Below are 18,734 nucleotides of genomic sequence, written 5' to 3' on the forward strand. Positions count from 1 at the left end.
CAGCAAGATGTAGGACAAAGGCATAGGAGAATTGAGTTTGGCCCATAACATTCTTCAGTGCCACTGAGCCAAGTTAAAATGTAGTCTGGAAATAGTAAAAAAAATAATAAAAATACAAAATGGATATTACATGTTAAAACTTAAATTAACATGTTGCCTGTACATTTTAGTGGCTTCTATTTCTATTTGCTATTGACACCATTAATGTAATAGAAACACCCCTGAATTCAATCAAAAGGTCTGGGTTCCAATCCTGCCTCAATTACTTATTTAGCTATGTAACCTTGAATTAGTTCTAAATCTCTCTAATCTTCAGTTTCTTCTCATTATTAGACAAAGTGTGGACAGTTTGTTTCACTGGATATTGCATTGGATTATGAGGAAGGAAGGAAGGAAGGAAGGAAAGAAGGAAGAAAGGAACAAATGAACGAAGGGAGGGAGAGAAGAAGGAGGGAGAGAGAGAAGGAAGGTGAGGAAAGAAGGGAAGGAGGAAGGAAGAAAGAGAGGTAGGGAGGGAGGAATGAGGAAAGAAGGAAGAGAGAGAAGGAAGGAAAGAATGGAGGGAGGAAGAAAAGGAAAGGAGAAAGGAAAAAAAGAAGTAAGGAAGGGAAAGAGGGAAGGAGGGAGGGAGGGAAGAAGGGAACAGAGAAAGGAAGAAAGAGTAGATCCTGATTGACTCAGAATGAATGTAAATAACAATCATTTCTGCTTTGGCCAGAGATCCCAAGGCTCTTCCCTTCCCAGATTTATTTATTTAGATTTTTTTTTTGGACTAGGTGAAAGAGGAGTTTCTTTGCCTCATTTGCTACCTAATCACTGAATGGGGGCAGCTTCAGTTAAACTGAGAACTGTTGAAGACCTCTGCTTAAAAAGACCAAAGTCTCTCACGGCATCCAGAGCCATCTCCAGTGATCTGATCTATATCTGCCACTGAATCCAGATGGCTCTTTAGGGGAAACTAAGGCAGGTGACCTCGCATAGGCTTCCCTCATTTCAATCCCATTCACTTGCATGTCATGGCATCAACTCCCTAATGTCATGGTTCTCTGAGAATGAAGGACAAACAACAACAAAAACACTTTATATATAAAAATGAATTGATGTAGATAAAATATTTTATAACCTTGAAACACTCTGCAAACATCAGCTGCTATTAGTAGTGCTGTTTTCCCTAATGCGACTCTTGCCTTTACCACCTTTGACAATTTTGGAGATAAGATTAGTGATGGCAGTGATAATGTGCAGGAACTCGGATATTTACATGTATGTAGGGACCCCAAATACTCTAATAGCTACATCTTACATTTGATTAGATCTCCAACTTTTCTTAAGCATATTTGCCATCATTATCTTGGATTCTCATGATAGCTCTAAAAGGATTATGGCAGGGATTATTATCAACTCTATGACAGATGAGGCAACTGAGGCTAAGAAACATAAAGCAACTTGTGTGAATTTATACACAAAAAAATGGCAGAGCTTGTGAGAATTCTTTCCAAAATATTAGGGGACTAAACTGGGTAGGGGAGAGATCAGTGCTTTTGAGGAAGTAGCATTATGTAATGAAAAGAATAAGTCTAATATTTCAGGAGACCTAGATTGTTAGTCTTGGTTACTGATAAATTGTGACTTTGGTAAAGTGTTCTCCCTTCTTGGAACCTTAGCTCCCTCTGTAAACTGAAAAAGTTGGTTTGGAAGTTCTCCAAGGTTCTCTCTAGTTCTATGATTAGTGGGCATTTCCTCCTTAGAATGGGGGTGGAGGAGAAGGGAAGGAAAATGACTAGGAGTCTTGAAGTAAAAGGATTGGTAGCTGTGTTTTAGGAAAGCAAATTTTGCTTTTGTCTTTAGAAGGGTCTTTACGAGGGGAGGCAGCTAGCTGGTGTAGTAGATAGAGCATCATCCCTGAAGTCAGGAGGACCTGAGTTCAAATGTGATCTCAGACACTTAACACCTCCTAGCTGTGTGACTCTGGGCAAGTCACTTAACCCAAATTGCCTCAGGAAAAAAAAAAAAAAGAAGTGTGCGAGGGGACCTAAGTCTAATACCAGGATGGCATTTGTCTCAGGCAAATCATGTAGAAAATCTAAGAGAAAAAATGTGGCACGGTAGTCAATTCTATTTTTATTATTTACAATTTTTATTTTTCCCAGTTATATGTAAAAATAACATTTTTTTTTGGTTATACATGTGCAGTCATTTCTTTTTACATATTTCCTTATGAATCATGATGGGAGAAAAAAATCAGAACACAAGGGAAAAACCACAAAAGAAAAAAAAAAAAAAACAGAAGGAAAAGGGGAAAAAAAAGTGAACATAGCATGTGTTGATTTACATTCAGTCTCCATAGTTCTCTCTCTCTGAATGTGTCATCCAAAGTTTACTGGGACTTCTCTGGGATCACTTAACTACTGAAAACAAAGTCTGTCATAGTTGATCATAGCACAATCTTACTGTTGGTGTGTACAATGTTTTCCTGGTTCAGCTTGTTTCGCTCAGCATCAGTTCATATAAATCTTTCCAGGCCTTCCTAAAATCAGCTTTTTCATTTTTTTAATAGAACAAAAATGTTCCATTACTTTCATATACCATAATTTATTTAGCCATTCCCCAGTTGATGGGCATCTATTCATTTTCCAATTCTTTGCCATCACAAAAAGAGCCCGGTGGCCAATTCTAAACATTGTGCTTTTCCTCCTTCCTTCTCCTCTCTGCTGATTTGCCTAGTTGGTTTTTGGAAAGAAAAGGTGAAGCATCACACTTTAGTGCAGGGGTTCTTAGCCTTTTGGGAAATGAATCATGGAGGCCACTGGCAGCCTGGCGAATCCTATTGACTCCTCAAAATGTTTTCAAATGCATAAAATAAAATACACAGGATTATAAAGGGTTATGAAAATTATATTGAAATGAAATTGCCACTTTTTTTTTAAAGGTTCATACACACTAGGTGAAGAACAAATGGATTAGGCAATTAGAATTCTAATTTTGGCTTTTCCAATAGCTATAGGACCCCAATCACTCAGCATCTTTATGTATAGAAGAACACAGATGACTTATCTACTACCCAGAGTTATGGTAAGGATGCACTGAGATACTCTCTATGTGAATAAATCTTTTGAAATAGTTAAAAGTATATTCAAATGGAAAGCAATAATACTATTTTGAACTAGAGCAGCTTAATTCCCCAAACTCTTGAAGGCCTTGTCAGAAGCTAGGGAGCCAGCTGCTAAATTGGCAGTCTGTTTAGTTCTGAAAGTTTCTTTTTCAGAGCATCCAAAGACCAAAGCAAAAAAAAAAAAAAAAAAGAAACAAAGTTTGATTTGAACTTAGTTCTTGATGTCCTTGTCTAGATTCCAGATAATTACTTGCATTTTATGAGATCTCAAGAGGATGAGGAGAGGAAATGCCCAGAAGGAAAAGAAAGTTAGTGCTTGCTGTGCTTCTGCCATTCCCTTCCTTCTCTTTTCCCCCTCCCATCTTTCACTTACTGAAGCCAGACAGACAAGTAATAAAAAGTCCAGCTTACATTTACAGGACTGCCCATGTTCCCAAAGGGAAGGCCTTGCTTAAAAAAAAAAAAAATCATCTGACAATGCTTATGTCTCTGTATGGGGTTGTTGGTGTCTCGTAGGAGGGATTTTAAGGATCACTCTTTTAATTTACAGTCAGAGAAACAAACCGGGAGAGGGGAGGGCCCTGCCCAAGATCATGTAAATAGTCTGTGTATGTGTGTGTGAGAGAGAGAGAGAGAGAGACCAAGACAGAGACACACAGAGAGACAGAAAGAGAATCAGAGAGACAGAGAGAAGGGAGGGAGGGAAGGAAAAAGAAGAAGAAAGGGGGCGAGAGACAGAGAGAGAGCGACACAGACAAAGACACACAGAGAGACAGAAAGAGAGAAGGGGAAGAGAGAGAGAGAGAGAGAAGAGAGAGAGAGAGAGAGAGAGAGAGAGAGAGAGAGAGAGAGAGAGAGAGAGAGGGAAAGAGGGAGAGAGGGAGAGAGGGAGAGAGGGAGAGAGAGACTCAAATGTCCCAATCAATAGGAAGAGGTATGTTTATGAACGAGAGTAATTTACTCCATTTTGGGATAGGGAAATGAGAGAGAACAGCCATCTATTGCCACCTAGTGTTCATTATTCAGGTTGATTATCCTGGAGGTGCATAGTGTAGTAGCGGACTACCCTATTCTCTCCTGGCAGCATGGGGGTGAAGGATTCCCCTACAAGAACCAAATATTTGGCAGTCAGGTTACCTTCAAATACCAAGCATCAGCACTGTACCTGCAGCTTCAATAAACACTAACTCTGTTGAGGAATGCATGGTGGGAGAAACTTGGATTTGGAAGGGATCTTGTGCACCAAGAATGAAATGATAGATTTTTCCCATGAAAGAAAGATTAGACTTAGCTTTAGCCCTAAATACAAAACTAGGGTTAAAGAACAGAAGTTACAAGGAGAGAGATTTAAACTCATTATGAGGCACAGCCACAGAATTAGAATCATCCAGCAGTAGAAGTTATCCCCCCCCTTTTTAAATCAAGAATGTTATAAATGGATTTAAGCTTTCTGTAGGGGTTTGACTTTATCACACACCTCTAAGCTCACTTCTAGAGGGAAGAAGGAGATGGATAAGCATTTCTTAAGTGTCTACTATGTGCCAGACACTGTGCCAAGTGCTTTACAAATATCTCATTTTATCCTCACCCAAACCCAGGAGGTGCTGCTATTATACCCATTTGACAGTTGAAGAAAATGAAGCAGATTAAAGCTCGTGTCATCTAGACATGGCATCTAAGGCTAGATTTGAATTCAGCTCTTCCTCATGCATCCTCTTCATCCCATCTACTTCTGTGCCATCTAACTGTTTCTTGTCCTGAGAGTGCTGCAGCCTTGTCATAACAAGAATTTGAATCATGCAAAATAGTTATATAGAAGAGATGTTCACAATGGTTTGTGTCATTCGTTGTATGTTTTTATTTTAATCAAGAGGACTTAAAAGTGAAAGTAGGAAGGGGAAGAGAGAATACTAACCATACACAATTGCTCTTGGTAATACCAAGGAGCTGAGGGTATCTTTCTAATAGTATTTTATTTTTCCAAATACATGCAAAGATAGTTTTCAACAGTCATCTTTGCAAAACCTTGTGTTCCAAATTTTTCTCCCTCTGTCCCCTAGACAGCAAGTAATTCAATATAGGTTAAACATGTGCAGTTCTTTTAAACATATTTCCATATTCATCATACTGTGCAAAAAAAAAAAAAAGATCAAAAGAGAAAAAAATACAAGAAAGGAAAAGAACAACAATAAAAAGGGAAGACACTATGCTTTGAATCACATTCAATTTCCATAGTCCTCTCTCTGGATATGACTGACATTTTCCATCACAAATTTATTGGAACTGCCTTGAATCACCTTCATTGTTGATCACAGTCACACCACATCACAGTAGGATCATTGCATAATCTTGTTGTTACTGTGTACAATGTTCTCTTGATTCTGCTCACTTCACTCCGTATCAGTTCATGTGCTAGGCTTTTCTGAAATCAGCCTGCTGATCATTTCTTATAGATACTCTATTACATTCATATACCATAGCTTATTTAGCCATTCTCCATTTGATGGGCATACACTCAGTTTTCAGTTCCTTGATACTACAAAGAGTTGTTACAAACACTTTTGCACATGTAGATCCTTTTCTTGAGGGTGTCTTTCTAAATCTACAACTCATAAACTCCCTCTGGTATGCTTCCCACCAGGATTATCATTTGTTATCAGTTGTCTTTTTTTAAGGAACTGGATATTTATTTTAAAGTGATATGGTAATATCAGGTGTTACAAAACCCTTCCCATTTCTCCTCCATCTTCCCGAAGTTTGAGATATGTTCTCCCACAAACACATACAGAGAGAAGAAAGGGAGCTCCAGTTTAGAGAACATATGTGGTAAAAGAATAATTCATAGTTCCCATTACTGAAGGCTTTTTCCTTCCTTTGGTGGGGAGGGTATACTCATGAAGGTTTCCTTAAGCATGCTGCAGTCTTTCTGCTGGGCTGATCGTAGAGTATTGAAGCTACCATTCCTCTGTGTCTCCAATTTGTCTCTAGCTATTGATAATGTCAATACTGCTGCCAGTCACTATTACCGTGCCAGCTACTGCAATACCAAATTCTTCTGACCTCCAAAGTAGGGGGGAATAGGGAGAAGGTGGGCAGAGAAAACTGAGGTTCTCTCCTCTCCCCAAGCAATTCCTTCTTGGCTGGAATATCTGTTTCAATTGCCAGATGCTCAAATGCTTGGATTCCAAATTGGCTCGCTATTTTACACAAGACCCCGAGGATCTGACCAATCCAAACATACTTTTTGTACAACTAATCTGAGTATATTTAACTCCATTTTATCCCATGGTTTTCAGGATTCTAAACTGATCAACTCAGAGAGGACTTCTAATTCTAGTCTAAACTCTTTGATGACAATTGATTTAATAGAAATGCTTAGGCTTTGCTTGTTCATTCCTCCAGCTGATTGAGTGATTCAATGGCGGTGTCTCTCTACTTTAAAAATATATACATACACATAAATAAATGTATAAGTGTGTGTTTGTATGTGTCAGGGTCAGCAGCCTGTCAATTACTTTATATGGGATTAGTTGATTTTCTTGGTTGACTCAACCAATCCCCTTATACTCTTAAAAATATAATTGAGACTTGTTTGGCTATGACTCACAGCTATAATAAGGCAATACAAGCGTGAACTTTATTCAAAAGAAATAGATTTTTTAAGAGGGTGATGATAGAGTAGTAATCAATAGCAAGAAAATGTAATCCCAAGTGAAAAAACACAAACAGGACAGATGAAGCATATTGGAGAACTTCTGGGCAAGATCAATGGATGGAGTATAACACAATAGCCCAGAACTTGTTTGTCTCTCAAGTCTCTATGGTTCATGCCCCTGAGATTTCTCTTAGAAATATCAGCATTGGCTTTATGTCTAACAGGTCCTCAGCTCCCATGCAAGCACTTAATCTGGTAATATATTGAATGTGATCCATTTTTTCAGGGAAGAGGAAAGGGATTAAGAATTTATATTGCATCCAACATTTGCCAGGCCATATGCCAAACACTTTACAAATGTTGATCCTTACAACAATCCTAGGAGGTAGATGTTATTATTGCCACCATTTTATAATTGAAATTAAAGAGAATTTAAGTGACATATCCAAGGTCATGAAACTTATACATATTCCTGAAGTCAGTTTTGAATTCAAGTCCTACTGACTCCAAACTCGGGGCTTTAGCCACTGTGTCACCCAACTGCCTTTTTTGCACACCCAATAAAGAATCCATGAGGGGGCAGCAAGGTGGCACAGTGGATCCTGGGATCCAGAGGACCTAAATTCAAATTCCACTTCAGATACTGAGCATTTACTAGATGTCTGATCCTGAGCAAGTCATTTAACTCCAACTGCCTCATTAAAAAAAAAAGAAAAGGAAAGAATTCATGAGCTCATTTATTATTCATACAATTCCCTTTGCCTCTTGGGTGTTCTTATACTTTCCCTAGGTATCTATGTAATCCTCTAGACTCATGCTAGTACACAGGATGTTGGCCCAACTCCCACAAACTCAGAGTTGCTAGAAATCAAAAACTCTACAATTCATATGACATATTGTACCATAGATTTGGGTTGTCGCTCCACATACATTAATTTCCCTGAATCCTTCTCCTCTTCCTGATTACATCTGGTAATGACTACTATCTTAGAAAGGAGAACATAATTGTGTTTTCTTCCCTCTGATCCTGATATATGTCTCTGACCCTGATTCTCTATTGGTGCATGTCTCCCTATAGCAGTTTCTTATCTTTCAGGAAAAAGTATGGCTCCCTGAAGAGACCATGACACATATATATATATATATATATATATATATATATATATATATATATATATATATATATATGTGTGTGTGTGTGTGTGTGTGTGTGTGTGTATGTATATATATATGTATGTATATGCATGTATGTGTATGTATATATCTTTTTAATAATGGCTTTTTTATTTTCAAAGTACATGCAAAAATAGTTTTCAACATTCACCCTTGCAAAATCTTGTGCTACAAATTTTTTTCTCTTTTCCTTTCTCTCTCCCCTCCCCACCTCCAAGTAATCTACTATATGTTAAACATGTGCAATTCTTCTATGCATATTTTAATAATTATCAAGATGCACAAGAAAAAATCAGATCAAAAAGGAAAAAATGAGAAAGAAAACAGAAAGCACAACAACAAAAAAAGATGAAATGTTGTGATCCACATTCAGTTCCCACAATCCTTTTTCTGGAGGCATATACTATAACTTATTCAGCCATTCTCCAACTGATGGGCATCCACTCAATTTTCAGTTCCTTGCCACCACAAAAAGGGTTGCTACAAATATTTTTGCACATGTGGATCCTTTTCTTTTGAGGCAGTCTTGTCAGCACTCAGCGATGTCTATTTCTCTAGGATACACTGACCTTGGTAAAAACTGCCAGAGCTATTTTCAAAAAAGGATTTAGTTCTAGGTAGGTGAAACTGGATATGAAAATAATGTCCTGCAGTGGAGTAGAATTATCATCATTTGGTTCACCTAATACTAAGACCTTTAAAATTAATGGGATGTTGGAGATTTGATGTAATTGTTATGAAAATGGTCTGACTTTCACAGAAAAAAATGGAAAACTGATAATACTATGGCAATAGAAAGCTTAATTAAAGATTAAGTTTGTCAGAATTTAAAAATAACATCTGATACTATCTGTTCTCTAAACAGAGGGAAGAAAAATGGTAAAGTTTGCTTACAAAATGTTGGTCAATATTACATATCTCTCAGATTGGCCAACATGACAGGAAAAGATAACGATCAGTGTTGGAGGGAATATGGGAAAACTGGGACATTAATAAATTGTTGGTGGAGTTGTGAACTAATCTAATTATTCTGGAGAGCAATTTGGAATTATGCCCAAAGGGCTATCAAATTGCATGTCTTTTGATCCAGCATTGTCTCTACTGGGTCTGTATCCCAAAGAGATCTTATAAAAAGAAAAAGGACCCACATGTATTGTTAGGATTCTTACAAGGTACTTAAGTCAGTGGAATTGATAGAGAAATAATTATCTAATTTAGCATGGTTCAGTATGATTGATTTGATCCTACAAGAAGATGTTATGGGCCAGAACTTGAAACAAGGTGCTAAATCACTGGAATTGATAGACAATGATTATGTACTTAGTACTTACTAGAGTTCTACAAGATTCACACCTTTAAGAGAACATATATAAGCTAGGAGCCTCAACCAGGATTCACTCCTGGAGATTCAGAAGCCAGGATTCAGTCAAGGAGATTCACAAGCCAGAGAGGCAGTTGGCCAGAAAGAAGGAAGACAGAGAAGTGATGGCAGGCTGTCCTATGGAGAACAATGAAACCAAGTTCCGGAAGGCCTCCAGAAAACTAGCCGAGCCCCAAGTGAAGGAGAAAAGATTTTGAAGGAGCCAATAAAGGAATTGGACTTTAAACCCTGGTTGCACTTGTGGTGATTACTGGCTGCCCCCAGAAGCCCCCCAAGAAAACTGCCCAGAGAATATTTCATTTTAGAGAAGAATATTACAATGTACAAAAATGTTTGTGGCAGCCCTTTTAAGAGTGTCAAGGAACTGGAAACTGAGTGGATGCCCATCAGTTGGGGTATGGCTGAATGAGTTATGGTATATGAATGTAAGGAAATACATATTGTTCTATAAAAATGATTTCAGAGAAGACTGGAGAGACTTATATGAATTGATACTACGTGAAGTGAGGAAAACCAAAAGAGCATTATACATATCAACAATAAGACTATGTGATGATCAATTCTGAAGGATGTGGTTCTTTTCAACAATGAGGTGATTCAGGCCAATTCATATAGACTTGTGATGGCATCTGCTTCCAGAAAGAGGACCATGGGGATTGAATATAGATCAAAACATTGTATTTTCATCTTTTTTGTTGTTTGCTTGATTTTTTTTTCTCTTTTTTTCCTTTTTGATCTGATTTTTCTTGTGCAGCATGATAAATGTAGAAATACATTTAGAAGACTTACATATTTAACTTATATTGGATTACTTACTGTCTAGGAAAGGGGAATAGGAAAAAGGGAAGAAGAAAAATTTGGGACACAAAGTTTTGCAAAGATGAATTTGACAAGTAGCTTTACGTGTATTTTGAAAATAAAAAGATATAATTAAAACTATTTTCACCCCCAAAAAATATTGCTCAAGGAAACAGTCTAAACAAGGAAAAATTTAACTCAATAACCCAATGTTCAATACAACTGAGAACATAATTAGTTGGAAGAAAAAATTCCTATTTGACAAAACCTTCTAGGAAAACTGAAAAGCAGTATAGCAAAAATTGTCTAGACCAAGATGTTATACCATATACCAAAGCTTTAGAAATCCATAGGGGTGCAGCACAATAATCAAATTTTAATTCAAAATCAAACACATAATAAATCCAGGATATTTGTGGCAGCACTTGCCCATGTTTCATTGCTCCACTTCATTGCAGCCTTGGTCCACACAACATGCACACTTAGCACTGCATACCATTGGAGAAATACCCCAACTCAAATTCAAGATGAGTCTGGCTAAAAAATTTTTGGGTGAAAAAGGTCACAAGTAGAAAAAGTTTAAGAAGCTCTGCCATAAACCACAATAAATTCAAAGTGGATACATGACCAGGTTAAAGATATTATCATAAAAAAAATTAGAAGACAAACAGACTATGTAATTTTCACAGCAATGGATAGGAGATGAATTCTTAGGCAGCCAAGAAACAGAAGAGATTACACATCACAACTTTTCTCATTACAGTTTTGATAGATTACTGGTTAGCATTAGAAATTAAATGGAAACTTGAGGGGAGTTTTGTAGAACCCCAGGAAACTCATCAAGTACAGCAGATGACATAGATGACATATAACCAAATATTTAACCCAAATTTTCCAATAAGGAGCTGTAAACACACCATAAAAGAAAAAAAAATTCAGACTCCTTTAGGGGGACATTGTGCCCAACTCCCACAGTGTAGAATGGATAACTGCCTAAAACATAAAACAGATAATTTCAGTTGAAAAACTTTTGCATGAACAAAATTAATGCAGTCAGGATAAAAAGGGAAATCAATACCCCGGGGGAAAATTTTTTTGTGGCACATATCTCTATGTGGATCTGATAAAAACTAAAAGATATAAGACCAAAGGCTATTTTCCAACAGAAAAGGAGGCAAAGGACATGAACAAATAATTCTAAAAAGAATTACAACTATTAACAACGATATAGAAGAATATTCCCCCTTATTAATAAAAGAAATGCACATTAAAACAACTCTGAGGTTTTACCTCACATTCAACAAACTGACAAGGACAAAAGATTGAAACAATGTTGAAGAGATTATAAAACTGCTAATACACTATTGGTGAATTGGTGGAGCTGTGAACTGGCCCAACCATTCTGAAAAGCAATTTGGAATTCTGTGAATAAAACAGATCAAAATGTCTATTATTTTTTGACCCAGAGATTATGCCACCAGACATTTGCCTCTGTAGATCACTAACAAAAAAGAAAGATCACGTATACTCCAAAATGTTTTTAAAAACCTAGAAACAAAGATTCTTTATTGGAGAATATTTAAATAAGTTGTGATTCATGAATATAATAAAATTTCATTCTGCGTTAAGAAATAATAATTATGAACATGAAGAAATATATGTATAGCTATATATATACATAGGAATATATATAGATATATACATATATTTATATAAAAATGAAATATAGAGAAGACTCATATGAACTCATGTAAAATAAAATAAACTAACCAAGGAAGCAATATACAAAGTAACTACTACAACATAAATGGAAAAAAATAAAACAAGCAAAAGGTTTTGCTAAGAGGGAATCTGCATTTTCTTTCATTTTCATCATGAGATATTTCATATTGTCTTCTTTTTTTTCATTCTTTTGATTTTATTGTTTGCATAAAGACCAAAAATTTGATATGTATACATATCTTTCTTCATCTCAAATTCAACTGGTTGAATTTCCTATTTGATTTCCCTTTTCTTTGTTACCTTTTTATGCTTCTTTTGAATATTGCATTTGAAAGTCAAATTTTCTATTCAGTTCTGGTATTTTGATCAAGAATGCTTGAAAAGCCTCTATTTCATTGAGGGATTATACTCAGTGTGGCTGGGTAGGTGATTCTTGGTTGTAATCCTAACTCCTTTGTTTTCTAGAACATTATTCCAAACCCTCTGATTCTTTATGTAGATCCTACTAAAGCTTGTGTTATCCTGACTGTAGCTCTGCAATACTTGAATTGTTTGTTTTTGGATGTCTGCAGTATTTTCTTCTAGAACTGAGAGTTCTGGAATTAGGGTGTAATATTCCTTGAAATTTTCATTTTTTTTTCAGGAGGAATCAGTGGATTCTTTCAATTTCTATATAACCCTGTATATCATCATCATTATTATTATTTTTTGTTGGTGGTGAGGCAGTTGGGGTTAAGTAACTTGCCCCAGGCTCACAATAGTGTCAATTAAATATCTAAGGCTGAATTTGAACTCAGGTCTTTCTGACTTCCGAGCCTGTGCTCTACACACTAGCCCATCTAGTTGCCCCCAGTCCTAGAATGTCAGGAAAGTTTTCCTTGACACATTCTTGAAAGATGACATCTAGGCTCTTTTGTTTTTTTGATGATGCCTTCATGGAAGTTCAATGATTTTTGAATTATTTCTTCTGGAGTTATTTTCCAAGTCAGTTGTTTTTCCAATGAGATATTTCATATTGCCTTCTTTTTTTTCTGCTTTTGGTTTTATTGTTTCTTAATTTCTCATAAACTCATTAGCTTCTATTTAAACAATTCTAACTTTCAAGGAATTTTTCTTCAGTGAGCTTTTGTACCACCTTTCCATTTGGCCAATTTTGCTTTTTGTACTCATCATTGGCTTTTTGTACTTCTTTTTGCATCATTCTCGTTTCTCTTCTCAATTTTTCCTCTACCTCTCTTACTTGATTTTCAAAAGTATTTTATTTTTCCAAATACATGTAAAGACAGTTTTCAACATTAATTTTTGTAAGACTTTGGGTTTCAAATTTTTCTTCCTCTCTTACCTATTCTCTCCTCAAGACAGCAAATATCACATATAAGTTAAATATGAGCAATTCTTTTAAACATATTTCCCTATTTATCATGTTGTACAAGAAAAATCAGACCAAAAGGAGATAAATGAGAAAGAAAAAAAACAAACATAAAAGGTGAAAATATTATGCTTCCAGCCACATTCTGTCTCTATAGTTTTCTCTCTGGATGCAGATGGCATTTTCCATCTCAACTCTATTGGAATTACCTTACATTACCATATTGTTGAGAAGAGCTTTATCGTCACATAATCTTGCTGTTACTATGTATTATGTTCTCTTGGTTCTACTCACTTCACTCAGCATCAGTTCATTCTTGATTTTCATAATCCTTTTTGAGTTCTACCTTGGTCTGAGACTAATTCTTACCTTTCTTAGAGGTTTTGAATGTAGAAGCTTTATCTTCTGATGAGTATATATTTTGATTTTCCTTATAATTGTGGTAATTTTCTATGGTCAGAATCTTTTTCTATTGTTTGCTCACTTTCAGAGCCTATTACTTGACTTTTAACTCTTTTTAAAAGTAAGGCTCTGTTTCCAGTGTAGAAGATGCATTGTCCCAAGATTCAGGGGTTTTGTGCAGCTGTTTTCAGAGATCCTTCTAAGAAGGTATAAGTTTTCAGTTCTTCCAAGGTGATGAGATTGAAGGAGAAGTGTGTTTTTTACTTTCCTGACCTGTGAGTGACCACAAGCATTTTCTTTCTGTTCTGGAACTGTGAGGAGAGTCCCTACTCTACTGTGGCTGCAAGCTCTAGTGTGCTTGTGTCCTCCTCGCTCTCAGACTGCCACCCAGGATTGAGATCCCTCTCTGAATATGGGTGCAACCTCAGTGTTAGCAAAGAGACTTCTATAATCTCCTTCTGACCACCTGTTTGACCTTCCTTACAGTCTGCAGGCTGAGAGCTCTGGAAGCCACTACTGAAGCTTTTGATTCAGAGCCTCCCAAAGCCTGTTCCTGGTTTGCTGGGACCAGGGCTGTGCTGGCATGCTGTGTGGACTGTGCTCCACTCTCACCCTAGTGCAATAAACCTTTCCTACTGAACATCTAAATTATCTTGGACTGAACGATTGCTCCACACCATCTTTTTGTGGGTTCTGATGCCTTAGAATTTGTTTAGACTCATTTAAAAAAAGTATTTGTAGGGACCTAAATTAACCTACTTATTTATAGTGCAGTACCAATCAAACTCCCAAGAAATTATTTTTCAGATCTAGAAAAAATAGTAACAAAGTTCATCGGGAAGAACAAAAGGTCAAGAATTCAAGGGAATTAATGAAAAAAAATACCAATGAAGGTGGCCTAGCTGTGCCAGATCTAAAACTATATTATAAAGTCATCAAAACCATTTGTTACTGGCTAAGAAATGGAGTAGTTGATCAGTGGAATAGGTTAGGATCAGAGGACAAAATAGGCAATAGCTATAGCAATCTAGTGTTTGACAAGCCTAAAGATCCCAGATTTTGGGATAAGAACTCACTATTTGACAAAAACTGCTGGGAAAATTGGAAACTAGTATGGAAGAACTTAGGGCTTGACGCACACCTAACACCACATATCAAGCTAAGATCTAAATGGGTTCATGATTTAGACATAAAGAGTGATGGCCCAGTGAATAGAGCACTAGCCCTGAAGTCAAGAGGACCCAAGTTCAAATCTGGGCTCAGACTCTTAACACTTCCTAGTTGTGTTACCCTGGGCAAGTCACTTAACTCCAATTGCCTCAGCTCCCAAAAAAGTGATTTCATAAGCAAATCAGAGGAGCATAGGATAGTTTACCTCTCAGATCTGTGGAGAAGGAAGGAATTTGTATCCAAAGAAGAAATGGAACTCATAATTGAATACCAGATAGATAATTTTGCTTATAACAAGTTTAAAAGTTTTTGTACAAATAAAACTAATGCAGACAAGATTAGAAGGGAAGCAATAAACTGGGAAAACATTTTTACATTAAAGGCCTCATTTCTAAAATATATAGAGAATTTACTCAAATTTATAAGAATCTGAGCCATTCTCCAAATGATAAATGGTCAAAGGATACAAATAGAAAATTTTCAGATGAAAAAATTTAAACTATTTTTAATCATATGAGAAGGTGCTCTAAATCACTACTGATTAGAAAAATGCAAATTAAAATAACTCTGAGAACCACTACACACCTCTCAGATTGGCTAAGATGATAGGAAAAGACAAGGACGAATGTTGGAGGAGATGTGGGAAAATTGGGACACTAATACATTGTTGGTGGAGTTGTGAACGGATCCAGCCATTCTGGAGAGCAATTTGGAGCTATGTTCAAAAAGTTATCAAACTGTGCATATCCTTTGACCCAGCAGGGTTTCTATTGGGCCTATATTCCAAAGAGATCTTAAAGGAAAGAAAGGGATCCACATGTGCAAAAATGTTTGTAAATCTTTTCATAGAGACAAGAAACTGGAAATTGAGTGGATGCCCATCAGTTGGAGAATGGCTGGAATATTATTGGTATATAAAAATGACCAGCAGGATGATTTCAGAGAGGCCTGGAGAGACTTACATGAACTGATGCTGAGTGAAATGAGCAGAACAAGGAGATCATTGCACACAGCAACAGCGAGATTATACAATGATCAATTCTGATGAACATGACTCTTTTCAACAATGAGATAATTGATGCCAGTTCCATTGATCTTATGATAAAGAGAGCCACCCAGAGAGAGGACTGTAGGCACTGAATGTGGATCACAACATAACATTCTTACTCTTTTTTTTTTTTTTTTGCATTTTGTTTTCTTACTAATTTACTTTCTTTTTTTGATCTGAGTTCTCTTGTGCAACAAGAGAATTGTATAAATATGTTTACAATATTAGATTTAACATCTATTTTAACATATTTAATATATTGCCATCTAGGGGTGGGGGTGGGGAGAAGGAGGCGAAACTATGAAACACAAGGCTATGCAAGGGTCAATGTTGTCAAATTATCAGTGCATATGTTTTGAAAATAAAAAGCTTTATTTTTTTTAAGTATTTGTAGGGGATTGGGGGAGAGCTCAGGTGAGCCCCTACCTTTACTTACCATCTTGGCTCTGCCTCCTAATGAGATTTTTTTTTTTTTGCTGGGGCAATTGGGGTTAAGTGATTTGCCCAAGGTCACCCAGCTAGGAAGTGCTAAATGTTTGAGGTCAAATTTGAATTCAGGTCCTCCTGACTTCAAGGCTGGTGCTCTAGGCATTGTACCAACTAACTAATAGGATTTTCTTAAAGCTCAACTTTGACAGCCATTCCTCTACTTAATAAACTCTAATGGTTCCCTAATGCTTGTAGAATAAAATGTCATTTTATTTAGTATTTAAAGCCCCCGATAGCTTACCTTTCTTTTTCTTTTTTGATGACAGAGTTGGGGGTAAGTGACTTGCTCAGCTAGTAAATATTAAATATCTGAGGCTGAATTTGAACTCAGCTCCTCCTGATTTCAGGGCTGGTGCTCTATTTATTAGCCATCTAGCTGCCACAATAGCTTGCTTTTCTAGATCCATTAATACTCTCATAGACACTATAATCCTACCATATGAACCTTCTTGCTATTTTTCTTTATGATATATTATCTTCCACTTCTGTAATACTTGGAATATAGCATATGTTTAATAAATGGTTAGTTAGTTGTACCATACTGTCCATCAACAGAGACTAGGTACTACACAATTACAAGTTGGAGAAGATGTGGCTGAATAATAGTTCGAGTTAAAAAAAAATAAAACTTGGGGCTGTTAGTAGAGAGCCTATAAGTCAAGAAGGAAGTCAAAAAGCTACCATTTTAGATTGCATTAATATTGGCATAATGTCCACAACAAGGGAGATTTTTAATCCTATAATACTCTTGTCTGCCCCAGTTAGCTGAAATTCACAGGATTCTGTGGTTTGGGTTGCCATTTTGGAGAAAAGTCTGCAATATTTCTAGAAGAACAAGAAGGTGAGGGAATTCAAAGATAGGCCATGTGAGGATTGACTGAAGAAATTAATGGCTAGAAAGAAAAGAGAAAACTTTTAAAACAGACAAAAGTTTATGGGAGATAAAATTGGTAAATACCCTAGAGATCACCCAGTCCAATGCCATCATTTTACAGGTGACATCTGTATTTGATATATGACAGTCTTTCTTTTATATATATATTTATATATATATATTTTTTATTTTATTTTATTTTATAATAACTTTATATTAACAGAATCCATGCCAGGGTAATTTTTTTTTTACAACATTATCCCTTGCAATTGCTTCTGTTCCGATTTTTCCCCTCCTTCCCTCCACCCCCTCCCCTAGTTGGCAAGCAGTCCTATATATGTTAGATATGTTGCAGTATATCCTAGATACAATATATATGTGCAGAAGCGAACAGTTCTCTTGTTGCACAGGGAGAATTGGATTCAGAAGATAAAAATAACCTGGGAAGAAAAACAAAAATGCAAATAGTTCACATTCATTTCCCAGTGTTCTTTCTTTGAGTGTAGCTGCTTCTGTCCATCATTTATCAATTGAAACTGAGTTAGGTCTCTTTGTCAAAGAAATCCACTTCCATCAGAATACATCCTCATACAATATCGTTGTCGAAGTGTATAATGATCTCCTGGTTCTGCTCATCTCACTTAGCATCAGTCCATGTAGGTCTCTCTAAGCCTCTCTGTATTCATCCTGCTGGTCATTTCTTACAGAACAATAATATTCCGTAACGTTCATATACCACAATTTACCCAGCCATTCTCCAATTGATGGGCATCCATTCATTTTCCAGTTTCTAGCCACTACAAACAGAGCTGCCACAAACATTTTGGCACATACAGGTCCCTTTCCCTTCTTTAGTATCTCTTTGGGATACAAGCCCAGAAGTAACACTGCTGGATCAAAGGATATGCACAGTTTGATAACTTTTTGGGCATAATTCCAGATTGCTCTCCAGAATGGTTGGATTCGTTCACAATTCCACCAACAATGCATCAGTGTCCCAGTTTTCCCGCATCCCCTCCAACATTCATCATTATTTTTTCCTGTATGACAGTCTTTCTTGAAAAGCATAATGGATCTCCTCTGCTGGATTCCAGACAGGAAAACCAGGAGCAATGGATGGAAGATGCCAAGAGGTAGATTCAAACTTGATATAAAGAAAATCTTCCTAATAAACAGAGCTGTCTAAAAGTCAAATGAGTTGTTTTGAAAGGTAATGAGTTTCCTTTCACTAGAGGTTTTCATATGTATTCTGGTTGACCTCTTGCCAGGGATATTACACATGAGGTCCCAACAGAAGTAAGGTCAGTTTCTTACAAGGGAATTTGGTGCAGTGGGAGAAAAAACAACTAAAAGTTAGGAGACTTTGATTCTGGTTTGTACCCTCTCATCTACAAAATGATTAGACTGGATGATGAGCAAAGTTCCTTCTAGGTTAGATGATCTATGTCAAGTTGCACAAAAATCACCCAGCCTGTTAATTCCCTTTAAAACTTCCAGACCTATGCCTGATAGCACTTCCTAATTACTATGCTACCTTTTCC

This window comes from Antechinus flavipes, chromosome 1 (genome assembly GCF_016432865.1).
Source record: "Antechinus flavipes isolate AdamAnt ecotype Samford, QLD, Australia chromosome 1, AdamAnt_v2, whole genome shotgun sequence".
Lineage (NCBI taxonomy): Eukaryota > Metazoa > Chordata > Mammalia > Dasyuromorphia > Dasyuridae > Antechinus > Antechinus flavipes.